Source organism: Hibiscus syriacus, unplaced genomic scaffold (genome assembly GCF_006381635.1).
Source record: "Hibiscus syriacus cultivar Baekdansim isolate YM2019G1 unplaced genomic scaffold, ASM638163v2 tig00110348_pilon, whole genome shotgun sequence".
Classification (NCBI taxonomy): Eukaryota; Viridiplantae; Streptophyta; class Magnoliopsida; order Malvales; family Malvaceae; genus Hibiscus; species Hibiscus syriacus.
Genome location: NW_024062699.1, coordinates 1,651,465 through 1,679,264, shown reverse-complemented (window position 1 = coordinate 1,679,264; position 27,800 = coordinate 1,651,465). Strand labels below are relative to the sequence as shown.

At 33.6% G+C, this 27,800-nt stretch overlaps 1 long non-coding RNA gene and 1 pseudogene across 1 annotated transcript; both read left to right on the top strand.

Moving 5' to 3' along the window:
- The first annotated feature begins 2,259 nt into the window (after positions 1–2,259).
- LOC120120880 lies at positions 2,260–8,624 on the top strand. Its single transcript, XR_005515946.1, has 3 exons — positions 2,260–2,270; positions 8,044–8,046; positions 8,573–8,624. It is a non-coding gene; the product is annotated as an uncharacterized LOC120120880 (long non-coding RNA).
- Positions 8,625–23,658: 15,034 nt separating this feature from the next.
- LOC120120910 lies at positions 23,659–25,137 on the top strand (annotated as a pseudogene).
- The last annotated feature ends 2,663 nt before the right edge of the window (positions 25,138–27,800 follow it).

The window sequence follows — 27,800 nt, the reverse complement described above, 5'->3', positions numbered from 1 at the left end:
AATATGCTCATTTTACTGAAGACGATGCATGCATAAATTCCTATACGATATTAATACGAGATTTTATAATTGTTATAAATTTTCAATATTTTAATTGATTATTTATAATATAATTTAATATAGGATGACACATTATCTTTTAGGATTAGATTTATTATTTTATTAGGAACTAAGATCGAGTTAAAATATTATTCTTAGTTTATTATTATTCATTATGAATTATAATTAGAACATGTTTAGTTTATTATTATTTTTATTCATTAGTTATTTAGGAATTTTAGAACTCTTCTCCTATATAAAGGGGGTTTCATTCAACTTTCTAATGGCATTTTTCTTAAATACAATACATTGAGAGTTTATCTTGCAAGTGTTGATTACTTGTGTCTTCAAAGCTTATTTTCATTACGTTCTTTTCAAGTTCTTTGTAACAGAGATATTCACACTTCGTTTTGCCTCTTTAGTGCGATTTAAAGGGTTGGTTATATCCATTTATTGAGTTTTCATTTTCATCGTGACTAGGAGGGTCTGATAGGATATTTATCCAAATATTTCCATCTTCTACAACTCCATAATCTTCTTCTTCCATTTAAATCCTTCTGCTTTCTTCATCTAGTCTAGATCTTTCTAGGTTTGATTCCTCAATGAGAGCAACATTCATTTATCCACTACCGCATCTCTATCAATTGGTATAAGTTAGTTTTGCTTCATCTTGCACGCATACACTGCCAAGGTACCCAAATGGAGCTAGTTCGCACAAGTTCATTATTTTTCAGGTTCTTTTTCATTATTTTTCAATTTAGTTTCAATTCCTTCTTGTTAGTTTTCTATTTTTCATAAAAAAAACCAGAAAAAAAGAAAGAAGAAAAGGCAAAAAAATAAGAGAAAAAACAAATAAAAATAAAACTAAAATATCTAGTAATTGCAAACGAAGAAATTTGGAGCTGATTTTTTTACAGGTACTTGCTTCGTCCTAGGAGCAATCTCAACTGGAATTCATTTGACCCCTCAAATCCATCATACAAGTTTTATTGACAAATCTGGGGCAGTGACATTGACGAAATTACACATAATTTTTCAAAAAGAATTTCGTGCTATTTTTTTAGATTGAAACTACACTCATTGAGGAAAATTAAAAAAAATCAAAATTTTTGGAGATTTACAACCCTCTCAAAAGCGTTTCTCAAGTTGATCTAGCGAATCAGGTTTTTCTAGGTTCAGGTTTTTCCAACTTTTCTTGAATCTTATTGCTTTAGGTTCCTCTGTTTTACCTTTTCTTTGTTCCTCTACATCATCTAAAACATTCTTTTCCTTGTATTAGTAGGAATAAAAGTGTTTGCATACTTCTCATTCCTTACATTCTCGTTATCTTAGAGTCTTACCTTTATTTGACCTCTTAGAGTTTTACAGTAAATCTTTCCTCTTTGTTAGCGATTGAATTCTGACACGAACATTGAAAAAACTTTTTGGTAAAAGAGTTTTAAAGAGTACAAGATCAACTTACTTTTTTCTTGGTGTATTTCGTCCTTGGATTGACTTGGGAGGTTTCTTGTTTCTTTGATTTTTTCACTTTATATTTTTTAGTGTTGTGATTTTCAGGATGTTCAAGCCAAAGGTACCATGATCGAGCATTCCACAATTTTATGGTGTGGAAGACCCACACGCCTACTATGAGTGGGATACCAAGATGGAATTCATATTCCAAGACTACAAGTGTTTCGAAGAAGAAAATATATCTATAGCTACACATTGAGTCAATAACAAGACACTATTTTGGAGCGTACAAGTTATATGTGGAAAACGTCCAATCAAATCTTGGGATATGCTCAAATTTAAGATGAGAAAATAGTTTATTCCAAGTTATACACCCAAGAACACAGACAAAAACTTCAAAAACTACAACAAGTTAATAGATCTGTGGAGGATTATTATCAAGAGATGAAATACTTAATGCAACGAGCAAGGTATTGTGACAAATATTACTACTGTTATCGATTCATGAAAGGTCTCAATCTAAACATTCGTGATGAACTTGATAAACAATACTTTGAAGATCTTCATGATGCACTACAAATAGCCATCACAATTGAAAACGAACAACAAAGGAGATATCAGTTCAAAGACAATTACCAAGGTATTTCAAATCCTTTCACTTCTTCTACTTCACCTTCTACCACGAATAATCACTTGATTATACCAAAAACAAAATCACTCGATTATTCTTCCTCAAAAGGCTCCAAATTCACACCCTGACCTTCTTAGGCAAGAAAAAGGTCTTCTTTCGATACAAATCGTTAGTGAAGTACGAGTCTTCCGCTAAATAGGTAAGATGGGGCATTCGATGTACGCGATATTGATAGACCATTTAGACTATAGTTATATAGGATGTTTAATGATGATTCACAATCTACACAGTTAGAATGGTGGAATAGATGAATTTAGTTTAAGCTAGTTGCTTGGAAATTGAGCTCTAAAGATGAAATTTCTTAACTTTCAATGACACTCAGATTATAACAGGTTTTTTTTGATTAGCTTAAGAAGTCTTGAAATAAAAAACTCAGGGAAATAACACGATATTAATGCAATCTAATTTTAATATTGTTGGGGGCACTCCGCTGAAAGTAGTAAGCTGGTAATCTTCGGATGTAATGTCTAAAGCAACTTTAAAGGTAATGTCCAAGCTTTATGAAGTGAGTTTCATTCAAGTTTTCAAGTTAAATACGTTCTAACATTTGAATCCTCTAAATTAGAGGTATTCCGCTAAAGTAATGGGATGAGTTGAGAGCCATAACTTTATGAATATAATTATATTCAGATCATGACACTTATCATGTCACTTTGTGTTGAGATAAATCTCCAAGCAAAATTAAAACAAATATAGGCATATCAAATTTAATGAGGTATAATTTAAAGCAGGCAGCGAGGCCTAAAATTTTGAATTAAGAATGAGTTTTGGTGAAAGGTGGACTAAGGAGTCTACGAGACTAGAACAAATGGAAGATTTCAAAGAATTGAAATATGAACACTCTCTAAAATGTCTAGCACTAAAGTATCAAATGTGCCCACATGAGCTTTTTAAGCAATCACTAGCGACTTGAGCGGGCTAATTAAAGGTCAAGGGACATCTCAAAGGTATATGTGAACGCATGGAATTGGTGTACATGATCATCAAACCAATGATTCCCTTGAAAAATGAAATCGATCTAAACCCTTCCCAAATCAACCTTTAACATTAGTCTTGAAACTTGTCAAAGAACTATAGTTTTGAAAAGTTGAAAGAGCATTTGATTCTTTTGAAATTCAATGAACTCAATTTTTATAATTTGCTTCAATTATAAGCCTAAAACAAGGGGCATGATTTTGTTTTTTACAAAAAAGAACTTTTTTACATTTTAAAAACAAAAGAAGAAAAAAATTATTTTCGAACAAAATAATATCTCTAGGGAATGCATCTTGAAAATTGAAATGTCTCTCAGACATGGAAGCTCAAGATCAATGTCGAGGTAAACATAAAAAACATTATGACAAGAGTTTATTAGGGCATGAAGAATAAATTTTTGCAAGTCAAGAATTATAGTGATAGACTTAAGTGAAATAATGAGGAAGATTGAAGAATTTGATAATAAAGGCTTCCTACACACCTCTTCATCATTATCATTCATGAAAGCATGCACTTGCATTCATTGACATATTCATATCAAACATTCAACATTCATTATATTCCTCTCATAAGAATATTCTCAAATTTCTTTTTAAGATCATTTTCCCCCATGAGAATACTTTCAAACTTTTCTTTCTCAAGACCATTTCTCTTTTCTCAATGACATCTTTAAATTATCAAAGAATCTTAGATTTCTTAAGAATATCTATAAAAAAAATTCATTCCTTAAGATCGTTTCATTTTAAACATAAATTTTGTCTCCCTTGAAAGAAAATTTGTATCATAGTTTTCTTGAAAAACAATTTTTCTCACTCAAGATAGTTTTTCTCGAAACAAAATTTTATTTCACTTTTTTTCTCTTGAAATAAATTTTGTCTTACTTGGGACAATCCTCTTGAATAAAAAATTGCATCTCACTTGAGATATTTTCCCTTAAAAAATTTCGTCTCACTTGAGACAGTTTCTCTCGAAACAAAAATTCTATCTCACTTGAGATAGTTTTCTCTTGAAAATCTTTGTCTCACTCGACACAATTTCTCTAAAAACAAAAAATTTATCTCACTTGAGATATTTTCCCTTGAAAATTTTTGTCTCACTTGAGACAATTTCTCTCGAAACAAAAATTTTCTCACTTGAGATAGTTTTGTCTTGAAATCTTTTTCTCACTCTAGACAGTTTCGCTTGAAACAAAAATTTTATCTCAATTAAGTTAGTTTTCGCTTGAAAATCTTCATCTCACTCTAGACAGTTTCTCTTAAAACAAAAATTTTATCTCACTTAAGATAGTTTTCTCTTAAAATTTTTTGTCTCACTCGAGATAGTTTCTCTCGAATTTTTTATTTCACTTGAGATATTTTCTCTTGAAAAAATTTCATCTCATTAGAGACAATTTTCAGACATGACTTAATCTGCAAAGGGGAGTCATCCAAAATTTGACTTTACTCGCAATGGAGGAATCGTTATAAACTTAGCTTAACTCGCGACGAGAAGGTAATTTTCTACGTTTTAGGCATGCCTAGGAGCATTGAATTATGACTTTACACGTATATGTATGATTTTATAGATTTTTGAGTCAAATTTCAACTTCACAATGAAAGAACATCCAAGACTTGACTTAACTTGCAAAAGAGAAGTCAACCTCAATTTCACTTCATCGGATAAAGAAACAAATTATCCAAAGGAGACTACATATCTTCAAAGAGAATGAGCAATATTTTCTTCAAACTTGACATCTTCATAAGAACAAAATTTTATCTCACTTGAGATAGTTTCGATTGAAATAAACTTTTGTCTCACTTAATGAAGTTTTTCTCAAAAAGAATTCTCGCTTGAGATATTAGATCTCACTCAAGATTTCTTTTTAAATGCAACTTTTGAAATTCTCTCTCGAGATCATTTCACTGGAAACAAAGTTTTATCTCTCTCGATACCTTTTATAATGGAAAACCTTTATCCTATTTGAAATTGTTTCTCTTAAAATATGATCTTTGAAAAGGTTTCCTTTGAAGTACAAGTTTTATCTCCCTAGAGATACAGAGATTTCTTTATTCTCGTATGAGAAGATACCAATTTAGAACTAGAAAAAAATGGGTTGTCTTTTTATCTTTGCCATATTTTAGTTAACTCGCCAATAGACAAAGAGGGACAACTGTAGACACCCATTTCGTTTGAGACTTATTATTTGATTTTATTGATTTTAATTTATTATCAATATTATTACTATTATCATTACTCGTACTTATTATTAGTATTATATTTATACTTATTACTTATTATTTATAATTATTGGGCATACATATATAAACACTAATTTCATTTTATTTATTTATTGTAGGCCCAAAAATCCAATCCAAATCAACACTCATAACCCAATCACAAATCGGCCCCACTAGCCCACAACATTTGGTAAAGGAAAACTCTAAGAGGGTGTTTGGATCAAAGAATGTGAGATTCTCATGGGAATGAAATTCACATTCCCATGTTTAGTTGGTCGGGAATCTCATTCCCGATAATGTTTTATTACCAATGGTAGATATTTTGGGGTATATTACCGAGAATGTCATTACCTCTTTCCTTAGGTATTGTTGGATTACTGACGTTTTGGACTAAAATGCCCTTAATTTTTTTCTTCAAAAATATCATTCTTCTGTCATTGAATAATAAAAATTCTACGAAGGTTAAATTACAAATTTATCTTTAAACTATTTTAGATTTACAAAAAAAAGTCTATAATTAAAATTTTATATGAAGTTCAGGGGTTAAAATAAATTTTTACCCTTTCATTAAACATTTTATATTTTCAATTTGTATATATATATATATATATATATATATTATGAATTTAATTTTTTTAAAGAAAATATATAAATATTTTCCAACTTGTTAAAAAATATATATAATAAGGATAATTTGATCAAATATACATTCCAATAATCTTTTATTCCTTTAACCAAACAAGGTAATCTTACATTCCTGCTAAACTAACCAAACACAAAATACAACATTCCCAATAATCTAGTTCCCTAGTAATCTTATATTCCCACTGGTAATCTTACATTCCGTGAACCAAACACATCCTAAGGGTGTGTTTGGTTCACGAAATATAAGATTACCAGTGGGAATAGGATTACCGGAATGTAACATTACCTAACACATTACTTGGAATGTTACATTACTTTGTTTGGCAGTAATGTAAGATTACAGTGTTTGGTTGAAGGAATAAAAGATTAGTGGAATGTATATTTTACCAAATTGATCTTGTTCTATATTTTTTAACAAATGAAATTTTAAATATTTAAATAAAAATAATTTATATAAAAATTCATCGATAATATATTTAAATAAAAATTATTTATATAAAAATTCATTATAATATATTATTTTATTATTTAAATATATCATGTATTATTTTAATTTTAATTAATATTAAATTTTACATAATTTATTTAAAAATATATTAAATTTTACTTCAACATTTTACTAAATGTTTAATATTAAGGATTTTTAACTTTCACTATGATATTGAATCGACCATGACGATGATTCCGTTGGGTAATGTTTTCCACACAAAATAGATATGGCCATTAAAAATAAGTTTTCCATTCTTGTTGTCGAGGATTTATTAGATGAATTATTAGGGGTTAAATATTTTTCAAAAATCGATTTAAGGTCTAACTATTACCAGATTTGAATCAAGGAAGATGATATACAAAAAAAACTGCTTTTAGAACTCACCACACCCATTTTGAATTCAAAGTCATGCTAATTGGTCTTACGAATGCCCAACCACATTTCAATCTCTAATGAATGAGCTTTTTTGGCCATATTTGAGGAGGTTTGTTTTGGTTTTCTTTGATGATATATTAATTTACTCTAACAGTTGGGACTTACATTTACAAACTTAGAAATAGTATTACAATTACTACAAACTAACTGATTATTTGTCAAAAAGAGAATTTTTTTTGAACACGAAACGGTTGAATATATGGGACACATTATTTTTGTCCAATGAGTTACAATGGATCCTAGAAAACACTGTCTGAATACCAACCAAACACAGTCCAAATCCATTCTTTTTTATCTTGATGCTATTTTAACTAGTCATGGTTCTACTAGAGAAAGTATCAACTCCGTTTCCCTTCCCTTTTTCATGTATCAAGCTGAAACACTGTCCGAATCTAGCAATTTGGCAGCTGAATTTTACGATTACAATTATTAGCCAAAAGGAATATGAATGTTTTATTCATGGTCTAAAGAAACTCGGGAATTCAGATTTAAAACACACCAATGGAATTGAATCAATAGCACCCACAAGGGCAGATGCTAGCCACAAAGCAAACAAGGTATCACTTCCATATAATATGATTGAATATGCATCTTCATTGTCAAGCTGCAGGTGTTTAGTATTCCAATCATCAGAATTGATTTAGAAACCATTACAAATGGAAAGTACTTGTAAGAAAAGAAGCAAACTATTAAAAAAACTCTCAAAGTATGATGAATTGAATGTGAGCAAACTTACAACACCGTTTGAAATTGAATTCTTTTTAAACTAACTATAGAAATAGGGATAAAGAGGGACAAACAAAATAATGTGATCAGCCAAAATTAGGGGAAAGCTATCTATAAGAATTGAAGAAAGAAGAAAATGAATTGGAACTAATCATCACAGCAACCAAATTGCAAATTCATTAAAGAAGTTAACTAATACATAATGAACAAAATCTAAGCAAGGCATAACTTCTAACATGAAAAGAGGAATCAACAGTACAGAGTGTGACAAAATTAATGTCTAATTGTGATTAGTTGTACAAGTTATTACAAGATCAATTAAAGAAGGCACAAGCTCAGATGAAACAGTATACAGATAAAAATAGAAAAGATAGAGAGTTCCAAGTGAGAGATGAGGTTTAATTTAAGCTCCAACCGTATCGATAGAGTTTCATTGCCCTGAGAAAACATCTCAAGCTGGCTTCACGTTACTACGGTCCTTACAAAATCATCAAACGTATAAGGTCAGTGGCTTATCAAGTGTAGTTTCCTGAATCTTCTAAAATTCATCTGATTTTTCATGTAAGCCTTTTAAAGAAAAAGGTCGGGGAAAAAGTGTGTTTTTTTCAATCGATCCTTCAGAACTCGATCAGGATGGGAGCTTAAAAATTTACCTTGAATAAATGCTTAACAAACACATGGTGAAGAGAAATAACCAAGTGATAACTATTGATACAGTGGACAAACATGGTGCCTTAATTCCAATCCCAATTATCAGTAATGCATAACTTAAGTTTGTTTCACCACCAAACATAAAAGATAAAATAAATTATAGCAAAAAATTTCATAAAATAGTTAAAAAAAAGTACCCATCAAAACCATCAATTATAACTAAGTTCAAGCAAAATAACAACATGCTTCAAGCAAGAAACAAAACCCAGACCAGCAAATCAGCTAAGGATGAAGATAAACAAGTAAAAAGAAAAACCCAAAGAGCAAAACAATTGATCATCAATAAAGGGGAAAACCCAGAACAAAACTGAATGATAATCAGAAAATGAACAGATATTGCGGAAGATGACTTGACCTACAAAGGCTAGACATATGCATAAGGAATTGTCGGAGAGAATAATTAAGAAGAGAGGGAGACAGCTCAAAGTTCATGGAAGAAGGTGAGAGTATTATGTTTCTTTATTATGTGTTAGGTGTAGGTTGTTGCCCAAAACTGACTGTCAAGTCATGATTTGTTTTGGTTAATTCATTTATGTTTTCATTAATGGAACGAGTTTCAACGATTACCTTTCTCCTTAAAATTTCCAAGTATGAAACAGAGAAGAAACAGAGAAGAAACATCAAAGAAATTGAAGATTAAACAAAGGAAAAGTAGATATGTAAACTCACATCCTTGCTTGAACGTTTTCAACTTTTCAGAGAATCAGTTTTTCAGGGGAAGTAGCGACGGAAGGTGGATGTAAATCACGCACGGCGGAAATTTCACAAAATCAGCCAGAACGAAGGGAGAAGGCTATTTTAGACAAGGGGACGAGAATAATGAAATACCTAAAGGAGATGAGAGATAAATATTCCTGGGAAAACAGTAAAAAAATTATTGTTGGTATTTCTTTTTAACTGGCACTTGGTAATGTGCCCCCATCCAAATGTGGGTATATTCATCCGGGAGAAAAACATTCCTCCCAAGAATGAATTATACCTAGAATCAAACGGGCCTAAGGACACTATGCAAACATATTCATCACCAGTAGTGGGAGTCACCAATGCGCGTGTAAGCCACGCGCCTATATCCCATAGTTTTCACGCTCCTATAGCCTCTTTGTATGTCAACATTTTCGATGTTCTCACCCTAGTGACCACACTAGTTCTCTTCATCAGCAAAAATGAAAATATAAAATGGGAAAGGAAAAATGAACAAATACGAAAATGAATTGAATCCTTAAAATATGGAAACAAAATATTCAACTCTCGTGATTCACGAAATAAATTAAAAAAATGAAGATTTTCCAAATCCATTCAAAGATTCAATATACCAAAATGAAGAGGGCCTCATTCGAGTATAAAATGGCTGCAAAATAGAGATTAAAGGGGGGAAAATAGTGGGCAATAAGTTTCGATTCAAGAGAGAAAAAAATAGAAATAAAAAAAAGTGTTCTTCCCTTTTCAGCCAGTAACATTTTTCAATGACTAGAGCGTCCATTCTTAGATTCAAATGGTAGGAAGCTTTCACGGGGTGAGATAAGTGATATACTTTAAAATTGAGACGATCAAATGACATACGAAACATATCAAATTGGAGAAAGCTGAATGGTTGAAGGTCTTTTTGCGTGAAGTTGGAGACCGTTCCTCGTAAAATAGAGGCTGGATTCCTATTCCCAACGTTCAGAGGAAGTTTCATGTGAAATTTGGGGTCAAATAGTGACTGGTGACCAGCGATTGATAGCAATGTGTGGCAGTGGACTGTGACCGATGGCGATCATTGTAGTGGTATCATCGCCAGCTTTTGAGAATTGGAGCATGGGTAAGGAACTCTCTCTTTTCATCTTTTTGAGAAAAGAATGGTGAACTAAAATTAAAAAATTTAGTTTTCACAATTGTTTAAGCAAAGGACAGGTCATTCCAAGGTGTGATCCATTTGCTTTTATGATTTAAATAGCAAATTCATTTTGGTCCTTCTAGGTTTTGGATTATTCCATTTTGGTCCTTTTTACATGAAATTTAATTTAATCATTGTAATGTAGCCCTCTAACTTTTATTTAATGCAATTTAGTCCTTATTTTTATATTTTATTTTAATTTGATTCATTGATGTGTTTTCTTTTGTTTTGTAGTATTCAAATATATTTTTTATTTTTTGTGATTTTTAAACGTTAATTTTATTTATTTTTTAAGGAATTCAATTAAATTTCGAAGTTTGTCAAGGTAAGTAATTAGATTGAAAATATAAATTCTTATTTAAATTACAATTTTCTCAATTAAGATAACTGGGTAATCGAATGGTACCGAAAGGAAATTTCAGGATACTCACCTATCATCTATTGTAAATGACTACCAATCTGAAAAAGCTCTGGTAAGATACAGATCTTGTAAAATAGTAAGTTTGATGTGTCTGATATACCTAATTCGAAAACGATCGGTATCAACTCCATTATCCAATCCAAGTCAAAATGTGAACATGGCCACCCGAAAGACTGTTGTGACAGGACTTGTAAGATGGTCATAAAATTCCCTCACCAATGTCACGACAATGGGACCAGGGTGTTCGAAAAGTTTGCTCCATTTTTCCTTGGTCACCATTTCCATAATATCTTTGTCGAAACCTTCTTCATCGTCGGAATGAGAGATACGACCTTGTTCCAAATAGACTCTTCGTCCTTTGATATGTTGAAATTGTTCCCTTGTCGCCTCATTCTAAAAATTTTCTATATAGATAGGTTTTGTTCCTTGCAAAGAAGATGCAACGCTAGTAACATTCTTACAGCGTGGCATGGTTGAGGGGAAGTAGAAAAAGGCTTTTTGTTTTTTCTTGGTTAATAGCTAGGGTTTCTCGTGAAATTGGGGAAGAAGAAATGGATAGCTTTTTAATGATAAAAATAAAAAGGGAGATAAAAGGGTTTTGAGATAAAAAATAATAAAGTTAATAAAATTAAAAAAAAAACTAATAAACAACAAGGTTAATTAATGGGCTGACGGTTATGGGTTTTTTTTGGGGTAATGGGATGTGAGAAAGTTAATGCAAAAAAGAAAAAGGAAGAAAAAGAATTTGAAAAGTGTAATGATTTTGTGGGGTTTGAAATTTAAAAGCCCTATTTTTTTTAACTTTTTCATATAGCCCAAAACTTTGGAATTTGTGGGTACCTTTCATCTTCTTTAATTCAAGTAAGGAAAAAACTCTTAGCCTAAAAAGGAATGTCTTCTTACCTTGGACAATTTTTCATGTGTTGTATGCTGCTATAGAAAAAATTAGCACGAGGTAAATAAAAATAAAATAAGGAAAGAATTGAACATGAGCTGATAAATTTAAAGACAAGAGAGAATAAAAAATTATTTATTTGTATACGTAGTATAGCAAAAAGAAGATAAAGTAAAGGGATTCAAACTCTTATGCATTTTAAAGAAACATGGATGACTTGTCTTGAATGATTGGGACATCGGTTTAAGCTTTTAGTCTTTAGTCGTTGAACTTGAAAATTGTTTGGTCGTCAATATTCTTGATGTCCACATCTTCATGGGGGTAAACTTTATATATTTGGAAAGGGCCAGACCACCATGATTTGAGCTTTCCTGGAAATAACTTGAGCCTTTATTTATAAATGAGGACTTGTTTGCCTTCATGAAAATGCCATGGAAAAAGGCGTTTCTCATGTCATCTATTTGTTTTCTCCTTATATAACCTCCCATTCTTATAAGCATGGGCCCTAAATTTCTCTATCTCATTCAGTTCTAACAACCTTCTTTCTCCAACTAACTGAGCATCCATGTTGAGCTTTTTTATAGTACAATATGCCTTCGAGCTCAACTTGGAGGTGACGTTCCTTACCATAAACAAGCTTGGAAGGTGACATTCTAAGGGGAGTCTTAAAAGCTGTCCTATATGCCCATAAGGCTTCGTCTAGCCTTGGTGACCAATCATTCTTCTTATAGTTGACCACCTTCTCTAGTATTTGTTTAATCTCATGATTGAAGATCTCATCTTGGTCATTTGTCTAGGGGTGATATGTTGTGACAATCTTGAGCCTTACCCAGTATCTCTGAAGTGCTAACAATTAATTTGTTGTAAAAGTGGGTTCATTCATCATTTATAATGGCTCTCAAGGCTCCAAATCTTGTGAATATATTCTTATAAAGAAACTTCATGATAGTCTTGGAGTCATATCTCGATATAGCCACTGCTTTCACCTATTTTTATATATATTCCACTGCTAGAAGATGTTGAGATCTCAAAACGATGAAGAAAATGGTCCCATAAAGTCAATCATGTTAGATTATGCCCAAAGACCAATCATATGATGATTGTATGGACACATTTTATTTACTGATTTTATTGAATAAATGTATTGCCACTATTATTTTCAGTTATATATTCGTGTCTAACATAAACTGAAAGATAATAAAGTCCATATAATAATATGATTATTATTAAATATCCTTAGTCGAATATTATTATAGGTATGAAGAATAATAATATGTTTAAGACTAACTTGTTATTGATTGATGGTAATGAATTGTCATTGACATAGAAATTTCAGAATCGATACATGAATATGTTGTTAGAGAACGACATGTTGGATTGACCCACTATGAGCATATGTCTTGGATTATTATATGATGGTCACAACATTGCTCATGGTTATGAGTATATGTATAATCCTCAGACTTGAGACCATTACTATCTTAACTTATATTGTTATATGTTTTGATACAGTTAAACATGCTACGTAACTGGTTACATTATAAAGACTGATATTGAACATATCTCGATATATGCAGTGGGATGTGAATGATTAAGATAGAATTTTTCGTTCATACATAATAGGAAATATATCACAGACCACTTGATTGAGTGAGACTAGAAATGCATGGCCATGCTCGAATAAGTTGATATAAGATATCACAAATTATTCGTTAATTATAGTATACTCTAGATATCAAGAAATAAAGGACAAAAAGATATAATACATAAAAGAGTCAGTCATGAAGATGATATGTCAAATCATGATTCTTGTAATTTAGGTGACAATGATATATTGCTAGATGTCACTCATCGTTTGTAATTTTAGAATGGTTCTAATAATTACTTCTAATGTTACAAAAACCTATAGGGTCACACTCTAAGGTTGAAATGAGCAAATATTAAATGAATTTTATTGTATAAAATAATTAGAGTTAATATATGTATATCGAAGAGCTACACCTCTAAGATGTTTTACAATGGTATTTCATGCCTTCGAGAAATATTCCCTGTTCGTTGGCATCTATCGCAAGACTTGTAAAAGTCTTGAGCATCCTTAAAGAGTGTAGGGCAGTAGAATCCAGATTGTAGGACCATTGCAGTAGTCCTTGCACCTCCAAAGTGGCATTCACATGAAGCTTAATGGTAATGAAATAAGATCTCTTTTTGTTTCTTTTTGAGGATGCACCTTCGAATCATCTAATCCACACATTGCTTGAATATGTAAGTTCGTCCCAATAGTAGAATCGGGCATCATGTCTGAATTTCTTCCTTCCCTGACTATTTAAATCAGGAAGCAAAATACCACTAACGAGAAAATTGACAATGTCAGTATACCATAGAATTGTCACAACAAATAATAATTTCTCATCAGGGAATTCCTCTTTAATATCTACTACTTCATCAAGTTCAACCTTGTTCTCTAGCCTAGAAAGTTGATTAACGACTTGATTTTCTATGCCCTTTCTATCTCTAACCTCTAAGTCAAATTATTACAAGAGAAGTATCCACCTAATAAGTTAAGGTTTTGCATTCTTTCTAGTCACTAAGTACTTAATAACTAAGTGATCCGTATGTAAAATGACCTTAATGCCTATCAAGTATACCATAAACTTATCAAATGCAAATACTACAACCAACAATTCTTTTTCAGTGGTTGTGTAGTTGATTTTTGCATCATTTAAAGTGAGACTAACATAGTAAATAACATGAAAGATTTTACCTCGATGCTACCTAAGTACTGCTCCCACATCGTAGTCGCTTGCATCACACAAGCTCAAATGGGGAGTTCCAATTTGGGGGAACAATAATAGGTGCTGAGATAAGTTCTTAATATCCTTGAATATGTCATAGCATTTTTCATCAAACACAAAAGGTTGATTTTGCTATAGCAAAGTGCACAATGGATTGGATATTTTGGAGAAACCCTTTATGAATATCCTATAGAAGTCTGTATGTACCAAGAAGCTTCAATGCCTTTCACTGTGGTAGGGGAGGTAGATTCTCAATCAACTCGACTTTTACTCTGTCCACCTCAATTCCTTATCAAGATATTTTATGCCCTAAAACAGTCCACTCGATCACTATGAAGTGAAACTTTCCCAGTTTAACACTAAGTCTGCATTTTCACATCTCTTTATCACCATAGCCAAATTGCCAAAGCATAAATTAAAGTTATCTCCAGAGACTGAAAAAGCATCCATGAAGATCTCCTAGAACTCTTCAGTCATGTTTGAAAAGATGACTATCATACTTATTTGGAATGTAACTAAAGATGTTGCAAAGTCCAAAATGCATCCTTTAAAAGCCATAAGTATCATAGGGGCGTGTAAATGTCATCTTCTCTTGGTCCTCAGGTGCTATAGCAATTTGGTTGTATTCTGAGTATCCACTGAGGTTGTAGTAAAATGATTTGCCCAACAATTGATCCTGTATTTGATCGATGAAAGAGAGTGGAAACTGGTCATTCTTTGTTAATTTGTTGAACTTCCAATAATCCATGCAAATCCTCCACCTCGTGACGGTCCTTGTAGGTAAGAGTTCATTATAATCGTTAGTTACCCACAAGCTATCATAAATTTGACAGATAATGTCAACATCAAGCTGCTTGATTATCATTTTCATCACCACTTTCTTTATAACTAGATTGAGTCTTATTTGGGGTTCAATAGAATTATTGTCACATTCATCAAGAAAAATTTTGTGCATGCAAATAGTAGGGCTTATTTCCTTTAAATTAGCAATAGTCCAACCTAACGTTTTCTTATGTTGAACTAAGACATGTATCAAGCTACTCTCTTTTCCATGTTTAAGACTAGATGAAATGATCACAAGCAAAGTATCATTACAACCCAAATAAGTATATTTAAGGTTAGATGGAAAAGACTTTAATTCTAATATGGGTGGGTGCTCAAGTGAGGTTTTAGGAGGAGTAAATTCTTTAAATCCAAGGGTTCGAATTTCATACCTGATCTAGCTATGAGTAGCTAGACTGCAGCACCTCCCTAGGAAATTCTTCGATCTCCTCGTCATCGTTTTCTTCATCAAGTTTTAAGTAATCCTCCAACTTTAGAAAATTAATGTAGTAAAATTTTGTAGCTTCCTCGTCTACCGTGGAGTCCACATCTTGAAGGTATTGACACTCCTTGAAATTATCCACATATTTGATGTTGTTGAAGACATTAATTATTACCCTCTGTTAAGCAACTCTTATAATAAATTCATCATTTTTACAATCAATAAAATTTGACTTATGGCTCGAAACGATCACCCCAAAATAATAGGTGCATTATCATCAGTTTCATAATCAAGAATGAGAAAATCGATTGGGAAGACAAAATTTTCTACTTTAACCACTACATATCCAAATCTCCTTTTAAGAATAACATGGTACCAGTCCACCAATTGCAAGAAAATTGTTGTAGGTCTCTCATTTCCCATACCAAGCTTCATAGATATTGACTTAGGCATTAGATTCACACTAGATCCAAGATCGCATAAAGCTCTCCCCACTTAGTTTTCACCTATAGAGCATAGAATAATGAAGCTGTCAGGATCCTTTCTTTTAGGTGGCAAACTACTAAAGTATATAATATCTCTCTTTTATTGTAGCAACATTTTCATATTTGGCAACCTTTTCTTCTTAGTGGCTATATCCTTGAGAAACTTCACATATGTAGGCATTTGATCAATAGCCTCTAGAAATGGGATAATAATGTATAACTGGTGAAGGATCTCTACAAATTTCTTAACCTAAAGGTCTTGATTTTATTTTTTCAATCTCTCAGGGAAGAGTGGTAGCGGTCTCTAATCTATTCTCTTTCTAACGGGGGTTTATATTTTATTGTAGTAATATTTTGCATGTCTTCATTAGGTTCACTTATTGAAATCTCATCCTTGTTCTCTATCGAAGATGAGTCTTCTTACAACTTATAATCGTCATGCACAATTTCAGGGTTATGATCATCAAGTTTTTTCTCCCTAAACTTATCTTCTTTGTTAAGCTGGGTGAAACTCCTTAAAGTGAGTGCACTACATTGCTCTTTGCCTTGAGCTTTAATAAGTGTCACTAGGTAAACTGCCTTGTGGTCGAATGTGTAAAGCTTGGGCAATTTAACCCTCTTGTGTTTCCAAAGCTCTTAATAACACATTGTGGCTTTGTAGCAATGCTCCTTGGCTCTTAATAGATGTTGCATGATCTTGAAATAGAGCCTTTTTAGTTTTCATGAAGTCTTGGTAAGTAGCTTCCAAATAATTTGAGTTCGAAGAAGATGTTGAACCCTTGTTATTTTGCCACGACAAGTTTTATTAAAAACCTGGAGATCAGTCAAGTTATGTTGTTGATTCGATCTACTGGTGTTGTTGGCTCCTTGATTCCCCTAAGAAAAGTTAGGATGATGATGTCATCTTAGGTTGTAAATGATCATATAGATGTTGTTGTTGCTCCTATTGAAGTTCCCCATGTAGTTGGTAACTCATGGTTTTCGAGCCACTCACTTACATGGTGATTTCTAGTGCAAAGAACATAACAAGAGCTTGCAACCTTGGATTCCTTCACTTCACTAGGACGTTGAAGATTCTTTAATATATTGGTCATAGCCAATAATTGTTTTGAAACTGAATCTTTTATATCCAATTCAATTGTTCCTTGAGTCTTTCTCCCCATTCCTAGCCTCGAAGAATGAAATTAATAGTCATTGTTTTTATCCTATCAAGGATATCAAATGCTTATTCATATGACATATCCAGCAAAGTTACATTTGATGAAGCATCTAGCATCATCTTCGTTCCTCGTTGGAGTATTTACACCATTGTAGAACATAAAAACTTACGTCCAATCATGTAATTCATGGTTCATACACTTATGTAAGATTCTCTTGTATATATCCCAACACTCGTACATCGACTCGTCACCAGCTTGATGAAAGGAAACAATGCCATTTCTCAGTTTGGTGTTTATATTGGGTGAATTATACCATAGCAAAAAAACTCTTGCATAGTTTTGTCCATGATTCTATTGACCCATATAGTAATCCATTAGGTCATGCCCTTGCTTGATCTCTCAAAAAGTAAGGGAATAACTTGAGCTTCAACACATCTTCATCCATTGCTATCGAAATGAGTTACAAACTATAACATCTCAAAATCTAGGTTAGTAGCTCGAGTCGGTAATCAGGTAATTTATGAAATTTTCAATAAAATATTATTTTAGATTTATAAAATTACAAATATTATTAGGAAGTGTTTAAATGAATTTTTAATATTAAATATGATATTTAATAAATATAATAATAGATTTTAATGAAGTGACTAAATTGAATAATTTGGAAATATTAATTTTAGTGACTAAATTGTAAAAGAATCAAATATCAAAATCTATGAAGCTAGTTTTACCAAGGCTTGTATGGATGGTTTTTCCCTCCAATCCTAACCGTATCTTTCATTTCCTTTTTGCCAATTTCTTAGTTAGATTTATTCTGTTAATTCTTTCTCATTTTCATTAATCGTTATCTTCTGTCTCTCATCTAAGCACTTTTGTAATTCTCTCCAAAAGCTCTCCCATGACGAAAACTCTTTTTCTTCATTTTCTATTTATTTTTTGTTGATTCTTACTCCTTTCATCCTGATCCTTTCTCTCCATCCAATCAAGATAGTTCAATTTCTTTTCTTCTTGTCATTTTCTCATTAAAGTCGACTTCGGGAAATCTTAGGATTGGGTTGATTGGTATTTTTTGGTCTTCATGGTGAGAAGATTGGATTTTGGCTCCAAATGGATGAAATGCTAATTTTCAGTTGCTTCAATCTCGATGCTGGTAAACAGTCATTTTTTATTCTTTTCACCCAAAAAGGGGTTTGAGACAAGATTGTTCATTGTCGCCCCTCCTATTAAATATCATAGTCGAAGGTCTCATGATGGCCTTGAAGAAGGGGGTCGATATAGGTCTTTTCTTTGGTATGGTAGTTGACGATGAACTTTGTATTTCTCATCTTCAATTTTTCGATGACCTGATTATCTTTGCTTCGACTAATGATGGTCAACTAAAAAATATTAAAAGGGTTCTTAGATCTTTTGAGTTGATTTCGAGGCCGAAGCTAAATTTAAAGAAGACAAACCTTTTTGTCCTTAATATAATGGATGAGGATTTGACCTCTTTATCAGCCTCTATAAGATGTTGCAAGGGGTCCCTCCCCTCGAGCTACTTAGGCTTGCCTTTAGGCACTTTAGCAAACAATAAATCCCTTTGGAAACAGGTAGTAGACAAGTTCGCCAATAGGCTTGATAGCTGGAAAAGTGGCTCTGTCGCCTGTAGGAAGGTTGACTTGGGTAAAGTCCGTTCCAAATAACTTACATGCTTATTTTCTTTCTCCATTCCAAATGCTTATTTCTATCATCTTCACATTGAAAAATGATAGCTAAATTGATATGGGGTAAGGTGACGAAAGAACGATTCATTGGGTCAAGTACGATGTGCTTTGTAAACCGGTTTCAGGGGGTGGCCTTGGCATCATCGATTTAAGAACAAAGAATCACGCCCTTCACAATAAGTGGATCTGGCATTTTGGCTATGAATCGGAGTGCCTATAGAATAAGTTGATTTGTGCCAAAACCAAACAATCCTCGTGTTCTCTATTACTGAAAGCAGTTGTGGGTAGACAAACTTCTTGGGTGTGAAAATCGATTTTGAAACCTCTTTATTCGGAGGATGATGCTTTTTCCGTCATTCTTAGTCTTGTCTTGGGCGATGGTATTCTTATTGATTTTTGGAATAATGTTGTAATCTATTGCAAGTCCATTAGTAATACATACGGGTCCTAAATCGCTTTTAAACCATTAGGTAAATTATCCTATTAGAGTTGCGTCTCGGCTAATATGGTTGGTGGCCCTCCATGGTCTAGCATGATCAATTTGGTTGTTCCGAAATGAGGTGATTTTCAATGGTAAGACTGTCAACTAGAATTATATGTTTGGCATTTTTATTGCTAGGCTAGCATGGTGGTGTAAGCGACAACTTTTGCTTTATCAATAATCTCATCATGGACCCTTCTTCGTTTTCGGTTGGTTCTGTTTTTTAATTTTTTTGATTCTATGGATGCTTCGTTTTCATGCTTGCTGGTGTTCAGGGTTTCTATCAGGGTTATATATTGTTGCTTATCCGTTTATAGTGGGATTCGGCTTGGCCATGTGGAAGTTTGGGTTGCAGTTTTCTGCATCTGTCTTTATATTTCACTTTCCCACGATATTGGTAGTCTCCTGGGCGGCATGCTCTCTTTTCTGCCACCATACTTTCGTTTCGTCTTGTTCGTGTGGCGATGGAAGACTGTTAGTTTTCGACTGTTTTATCATTCCATTCCTTTACAGCAGTTGGGGTTTTTGACTCTCTCTTAGAAGTTAGAATAGTGGTTGCTATTGGTACTCATTGGTTCTCTCGATAGTATGTTGTAGGTCGTTCGCATGTTGGATCGTTGTACGTTTGACCCTCTTTATCTTTTTCGTTGTGTGGATTCTCAATGTCGAGTAAGTCTTGTTGATCTCATTTACGTTTTGCCAGGTTGCAATCCAGCTGCTGTTAATTGTTGAAAAGCTTAATTGTTTGGTGTTTACAGAGAACTTTGGATGTAGTTTTAACCTTGATAGCAATGATAATAAACTATGGGCACTCTTTTCCCCTTTCAGCTATTGCAATCAAACTTTTTCGCCTGATTGAGCTATGAAGGGATTTTAAATGATTATGACTTTTAAATTACAATAATATCATCTTGATCTCTATTTAGTTCATTGAAAATAAACATATTTGATTATCTAAGTTATTTAAAGAATTTTGCACAAATTTATGGTGACTACTAAACTGTCATACGCTATATATTGTGTTAAATATTAATTCAATTCCAATTATAGTGTATGAGTCTCTACACTGTAAATATTAGTTACAAAAGTTTTGTAAGATTTAGATAAATTTCGTAGAATACAAACTGAGAGATTGGATGCTAAGTACAGGTTCTTGTGCCTTTACGAACAGCGATAGGAAGGTCCATATTCGACGAACCAGGAGACTGATCTGGAACATGACAGTCCTCGGAGTTGGATGAATTTGACACTGTTGTTGTATCGTTTTAGGAGGGAAATGTTTCCAAGAATAAACAATGATTTCTGGAGGCTGTAGCTAGGTTTCTCAGAGGGATTAGGTTGCTGAAGCTTACTTCCAATGGGGATTTCATCGCTGGGAAGTTCATTTCTCTCCTGTGGAACACTCAAATCTAGTGTTATGAGGACATGGTCATCCTTAGAATTTTGTGTGACGGTGGTGTTAGGGATAGGCTCACGGGTATAATTAAGAAGAGTATGAAGAGTCTTATCTTCACTAAGAGTCTCCCCCTGAAGATGAGTGGCAGAAAAATATGGTTCGCTTTAAAAAAAACATCACATCACGAGAGACAAATATACGACTCAAGGTGGGTGAGTAACATTTGTATCCTTTTTGTGTGGATGAGTAGCCAACAAAGACTCATAGGTGTGCTCGGGGATCAAGTTTGGATTGGTTAGGTTGGTGATTATGTACAAAGGCTTTAGAACCAAATACCTTGGCTGGTAGGATAGGAACACGAAATATAGGGAACTTTTTTGTAGGACATGTAAAGGAGTTTGGAGATTAAGAACTCTAGAGGGCTTACGGTTTATTAAATAACATGTAGTAAGGACAACCTCCCCCAATAGGTATTTTGGAAATTTTATGGTAAACATTAAGGCTCGAGCAATAGCTAGTAGGTGTCTATTTTTTCTTTCTGAAATCTCGTTTTGTTGAGGTGTGTCAGGACAAGAGCTTTGATGAATGATGCCTTGTTCAGAGAGATAGGGGCTTAAAACAGAATTGAAATACTCCCTTCCATTATTAGTGCGGAGCGTGTATATGTTTGAGTCAAATTGGGTTCGGATCATGGAGTGGAAATTCTGAAACAATTTTGGTGTTTCTGTTTTTTCTTTTAGAAGGTAAATCCAACATACTCTAGTATGGTCATCAATAAAGGTTATGAACCATCTAGCACCTGTGATGTTTTTAACACGACTTGGCCCCTATAGGTCACTATGAATCAAGAAGAAAGATTTGGATTGTATATAAGGCTTCAAAGGATAAGGAACACGGGTATGTTTTGACAATCGACAGATTTCACATTTCAGGGAATTGTTTTTTTTATTCGAAATAACATAGGAAGTGAATGCTTCAAATACAGGAAATTTGGATGTCCTAACATACGATGCCACATCATGACAGTTTCCTCGTTTGAAGCAGAGAGAGAAATACTCCTTTTTTATTCTTGTTCTTGTAGTCATCCCATATATAAAGTCCATCATCAACCTTAGCAGTGCCAATCATCCTCCCCTATTTCTGTTCATGTATAATACAACATTCAATAGAAAATTCAGCACAAACAGTCTTGTCTTTAGTAAGTTTACTTACTGATAGTAAATTGCAAGATAAACTAGGGACATGAAGAACTTTCTCGAGTGAGAATTCCTTAGTGATTCGAACAGCTCCAATCCCAGGAATAGGCAGTATGAACCATCAGCTATCTGAATTCGAGATTGATTGTGGCAGAGGGCATACGTATGGAATAGTGATAAATTACATGTCATGTGATCAGATGCTCCCGAATCTAGAATCCAAGATGGATGATTACTAGACTCAGAAGTTATATTAAAAGTAGTACCTTGAACAACCAAGGAACCATGGCTTATTGGTGCACCGAGTAAATTTGAAGAGTTTCAAGTTGGACTTTGTTAGGTGAACATCCTGAATGGCTTCAGTAGGTGCAGGGGTCGCAGTGGATGAGCTGCCCAAGGATAAAAGAACCTTATTTTCCTTCTGAATTTTTATTATACCAGGATAACCGCGGAGCTTGAAACATTTCTCTTTGTGTGACCAGTACGGTTATAGTAGCTACACCAAACTTGATCTCCTAAGCGACTTAGTTTTAAATCATTCCCTGCTCGATTCTTTTAAGATTAAGGGTCCCTTGAGAACATGGCAGATGATTCAGTAGGACTATGACCAGAATTGGTAACAGGTTTTGGTTCCTTGAAATCTCCCATCATTACTCGGCGATGATTTTCTTCTCTCCAAACATCTGCAAATGCTTTTTCAATGGTTGGAAGAGGGTTCCTACCCAAAATACGGCCACGAACTTCGTCCAAGTCTCGGTTCAGCCCTGCTAAGAACTCATAGAGTCGTTCTTTATTAAGATGTGACATGAACGTGGTATGCTCCAAGCCTTCACCCCAGTCCACCTTATAGTACATATCGAGTTCCTGCCATAAGACTTAAGTTGTAGTATTGTGTAACTTCAAGATTCCTTGCTGAATGTCTTTTAATTTTAGCTTGATTTCAAAAACTTGAGAAGCATTTCCTAGATCAGAATAGTTCTCTTTGACTGCATCCCACATTTCTTTTGCAGTCTTGAATAAGAGGTATGTTCAGCTTATGTGACTCTCCATGTAGTTGATCAGACAGGCCATGACAATCGAATTATTGAGTTCCCACGTAGCATATGTAGGATCAGTAAGGGGAGACGTGGAATTTCTCCATTGATATACCCTAATTTCCCATGGCCTCGTATTATCATGAGTACTGATTGGGACCATTGTAAAAAATTATTCTTATCTAATCGGTGATTAGTGATTATGAGGAACGAATTAACATCACCATGAGATAGTGCTTGATTGACATTCTGAGTTACTTGTGAAGTCTCAGAATCAGAAACATTTCCAGTATTGTTTGTCATGATAGAAAGACAAGACACATAAGAAAACTAAAGAAGTATAATGGATCATAAATATCCATACAGCTCTGATATCATGAACAGTTTTGAGAAAATAATAATTTGGTATTTCTCTAACAGCATATTACAACTTTAAAGGAAGAATTAGTATAAAAAATAGGAAAATATCCCTAAAAATTAGGAACTACAATTAGAGACATATTTATCCTAGGTTAACTCCTAAAAATAAGTAAGAAGATTCAATCCCTTAATTCTAGGATTTCCAACACTTATGCTGATGTTGTTTTTCCCTCATGCAGAAAGATTATGAGGAATTGGCTACTGCTGTAATGAGTATAGTGGATCACATTGTCCATAAGACCCATGTACATCTCTCACTGATATAAATGAAAAAAATGATTTCTGGTAACCTCTGTTCCTTTTGTCACTCTATTTCTAATTTATTTGTTTTCCTTCTTCGGCAGGAAAAGATTGATTCAGCTACAGATGTTCTCAAAGAGATCTTGAAACAGTAGTCAACGAGGAGGAAGAAACTCCATGGCCCCCAAAAGATCCTAAGGCTCTCAAAAAAATGGAGAAAGTATAGTAGAAAATTGCATCAATATGTTTTTGAACTTTTATGGACGATTTTATCCTATATATTCTGTTATCATATACTCGTTACAGAATCGGTCTTTTAATTGGTTCATCTAAGAATTTTTTTCTCACTATTGTCAGAAAATAATTCAAATGGAGCAAGATGGGCAACTAGATGAAGGCTTCCTTGCAGAAGTCAGCACATAATTACAACAAGTGAGTACAGTCGGCAGCTTATATCATTACGTTTTAATGGTAATAGAAAACCTTTCTGCTTGTAGCTTAAGATGCCATGTGAAAACACTGAGATTCTTCTTGAATCTGGCCCGGTGAAAGAAATTATCATGGATATTACATGGTTATCTATCTTATCTCTTTTGGTCCTTCAACTTATATTAAGTTGCTTGAATTTGTTTATGTTTGAACTCACACTGTTCTACTATGAAGTTTCAATGGTACATATGGTTATAAAACTTCTATTACAATGTTGAGGTTCAACTGACCTCATTATGTTTACTTAAAATAGTAAAATATATTTTATTAATTCACAGGAAAAAGAAGACGCGGATAAGCCAGGCCTCGAGGCTATGTTGCAAAAGGTTTTGCAACTCTATGCCTCTATAGTTTTTTCGAAACGTAGTTATGCGAAGAAAGGTAATAGTCTCGTATCTTTCCATCGAGTTTATGTGCACCACCCTTTTGTCACTAAACATACATGAACTTTTAGTTTCTTGATTATGAATCATTAAGTCATATATCTTTTTGTTGGTACAGGGAATGAAGTGCTGAAAGCTGAGCATTTTCTTGAGACTGTGATAAAAGGTTTCGTTATCTTCTATTACATTATTCAGCTGATAACATGATCTTTTTCATATTTATGAATGGACTGTTATTCATTCTTTTCATATTAATGTGCAGCTTCTAAGCAAGAGTGGAACAAGCTTTTGATTGATGGATTAACTGTTGGTAAAGGAGAAATTTCAATAGAAGATTTTTATGTCGTAATCAAGAAACGAGTCGAGCGGACTTTAATCCGAACTGTAAGAGATACCCTTTGGCCTTTACTTTCTATTGGTTGTATGTTCACTCTTTCTGCACTTTATATCCCATTAATATCTCTCTCTCTCTCTCTCTCACACACACACAGGAAAGAGGTTCTTACCAGCAACAAATTCTAACTGAATATTTGAAAGTCATCGAAGCGAGAACAGAGGAGATTGTCCAGTTTCTTCAGAGCAATGCAACATAGGTAGTTTTCGACATGGAAAGTTTATCGAAAATATGCTTTGCTTAAAGGAGAAAAGAAAATTTACTGATTTTGAGATATGAAATGTATTGAAATGTCAAAGCATGGGCGGCTGTAAATTGGTCAAAATAGGCACCAAATATACAATGTCAAAATTAGGTACAACAATGGTTGAAAATTAAATGGGCAAATTATAAACTTTAGTCACTAAACTTTAGGGTATTTATAAGATTAGTCTTTAAGCTTCAACTATAAATACCCTAGCTCATTTAGCTTCAAAACCATCTCAAATCATTCTAGCTTTCTTCCAATACTAGAGAATTTAGAGAGTTTTTGAGAGTTGTTTTCTCCTTTTTATCAAGAGAGAATTGACATTGTTTTCTCCTTGGTGGATCGAGAGAAGTTGTAATTCTTATTTTCTCATAGTGAAATTCTTCTACCGTTGCCCGTGGTTTTTACCCTATATTATTTAGGGGTTTTTCACGTAAAATTTGTGTCTTCTTTATTTTATTTTTATTTTCTCAAATTATCAGTTGCGATTTTACTCTATCCGATAGTTGTATTCCGCAGCAATTGGTATCAAAGCCAGATTTGAGTGTGTAATATCTGCTTATTGTCTTTGTGGTTGCCACCAAAAGATGGATCCTCCAATATAAGAAAGTAAGAAGGTATTACCCATTCTTTGAAGGTTCCAGAGAACTATTCACGATAGTGAAATAGTGGGAGTTATCCGTAATAGAAGCTATGGCAACAAAATTTGATATTGAAAAGTTCAATGGGAGAAATTTCTCATTGTGGAAATTGAAGATGAAGGCCATCCTGAGAAAGACGGCTGTCTAGCAGCTATCAGTGAAAGGCCGATAGATTTCACAGATGACAACAAATGGATCGAAATGGACGGGAATGCTATGGCAAACTTTCATCTAGCATTAGCATATGAAATATTGTCAAGCATCGAGGAGAAGAAGACAGCTAAGGAGATATGGATCATATCACCAAATTGTATGAGACCACATCATTGCATAATAAATTTTTCCTTAAGAGGAAATTGTACACTCTCCGATGCTAGAATCTACTTCAGTGACAGAGCACTTAAACACGTTGAACACTTTATTTTCTCAGCTTACATCCTTAAGCTGTAAAATAGGAGAACAAGAACGTACTGAACTTCTACTTTAAAGTCTATCGGATTCGTATGATCAACTCATCATCAACTTGATAAACAATAATGTCACCAGTCTAGTTTTGATGACGTTGCAGCTGTTGTTCTACAATAAGAAAATTAGAGCAAGAATAAGGAAGACAGAGTTGTTGTTCTACAAGAAGAAAATCAGAGCAAGAATAAGGAAGACAGACAAGTAAATCTGCAACAAGCAGAAGCGTTAACAATGATGAGAGGGAGATCAACAGAACGTGGCCAAAGTAGCAGTCACAAACATGGTAGATAAAAGTCGAGAAGCAAGAAGAATTTAAAGTGCTACAACTGTGGAAAGAATGGTCACTTGAAGAATGATTGTTGGAGTCTAAATAAAAACTCCAATCCACAAGGGAATACCGCAAACACTTCAGATGATAGAGATGTTCTATGTTGTGAAGCATTAACCACCGTAGAAGGCAGAAAGAGATTTGCAGATATATGACTCATTGATTTGGGAGTAACATATCACATGACCTCAAGAAGAGAATGATTTCATCATTATGAACCTATCTTAGGAGGATCTATGTATAGTTTCAATGATCATGCCTTAGATATCATTAGAGTGGAACCATCAAATTGAAGATGCATGATGGAACAATTAAAGTTGTTCGAGATGTGCGGCACATGAAAGGTTGAAGAAAAATTTATTATCTTACGGATTGTTGGATAATAATGCAAGTAAGATTGAAACACGGAAAGGAATCATAAAGGTGTTTCGTGGAGCGCTTGTGGTATTGAAAGGCGAAAAGATAGCAGCAAACTTGTACATGCTGAAGGGAGAGACTTTGCTAGAAACAGAAGCCTCTGTTGCCTCATGTAGTCCAGATTCTGCAATACTATGGCATCAGAAACTTGGACACATGTCAGAACAAGGAATGAAATTGGTTCACTTTTATGTATGGCAAGCACCATTTACATCCCTAGGTGAAGCAAAATACTTTGTCTCATTTATTGATGACTACTCTGGGAGATGTTGGGTGTACCCTATTAAGAAGAAGTCAGACATGTTTTCAACTTTCAAAAACTTCAAAGCGCGGGTGGAACTTGATTCTGGGAATAAGATCAAGTGTTTCAGAACAGATAATGGATGAGAATATAGAAGTGAAGAAATTGATGACTTTTACAGGAAAAAAGGCATCAAAAGACAGTTCACAGTGGCGAACACTCCTAAAAAAATAGAGTGACAAGCGGATTAATAGAACCTTGTTAGAAAGAACAAGAGCAATGTTGAGGAATACAGACCTAGAAAAATCATTCTGGGCAGAAGTCAATACCGCCTATTATTTGGTGAATCGAGCTCCATCAACTACAATAGAGCTGAAGACACCAATAGAGATGTGGACTGGTAAACCAGCTGATTATTCAAACTCCATGTATTTGGAAGTATTGTATACGTG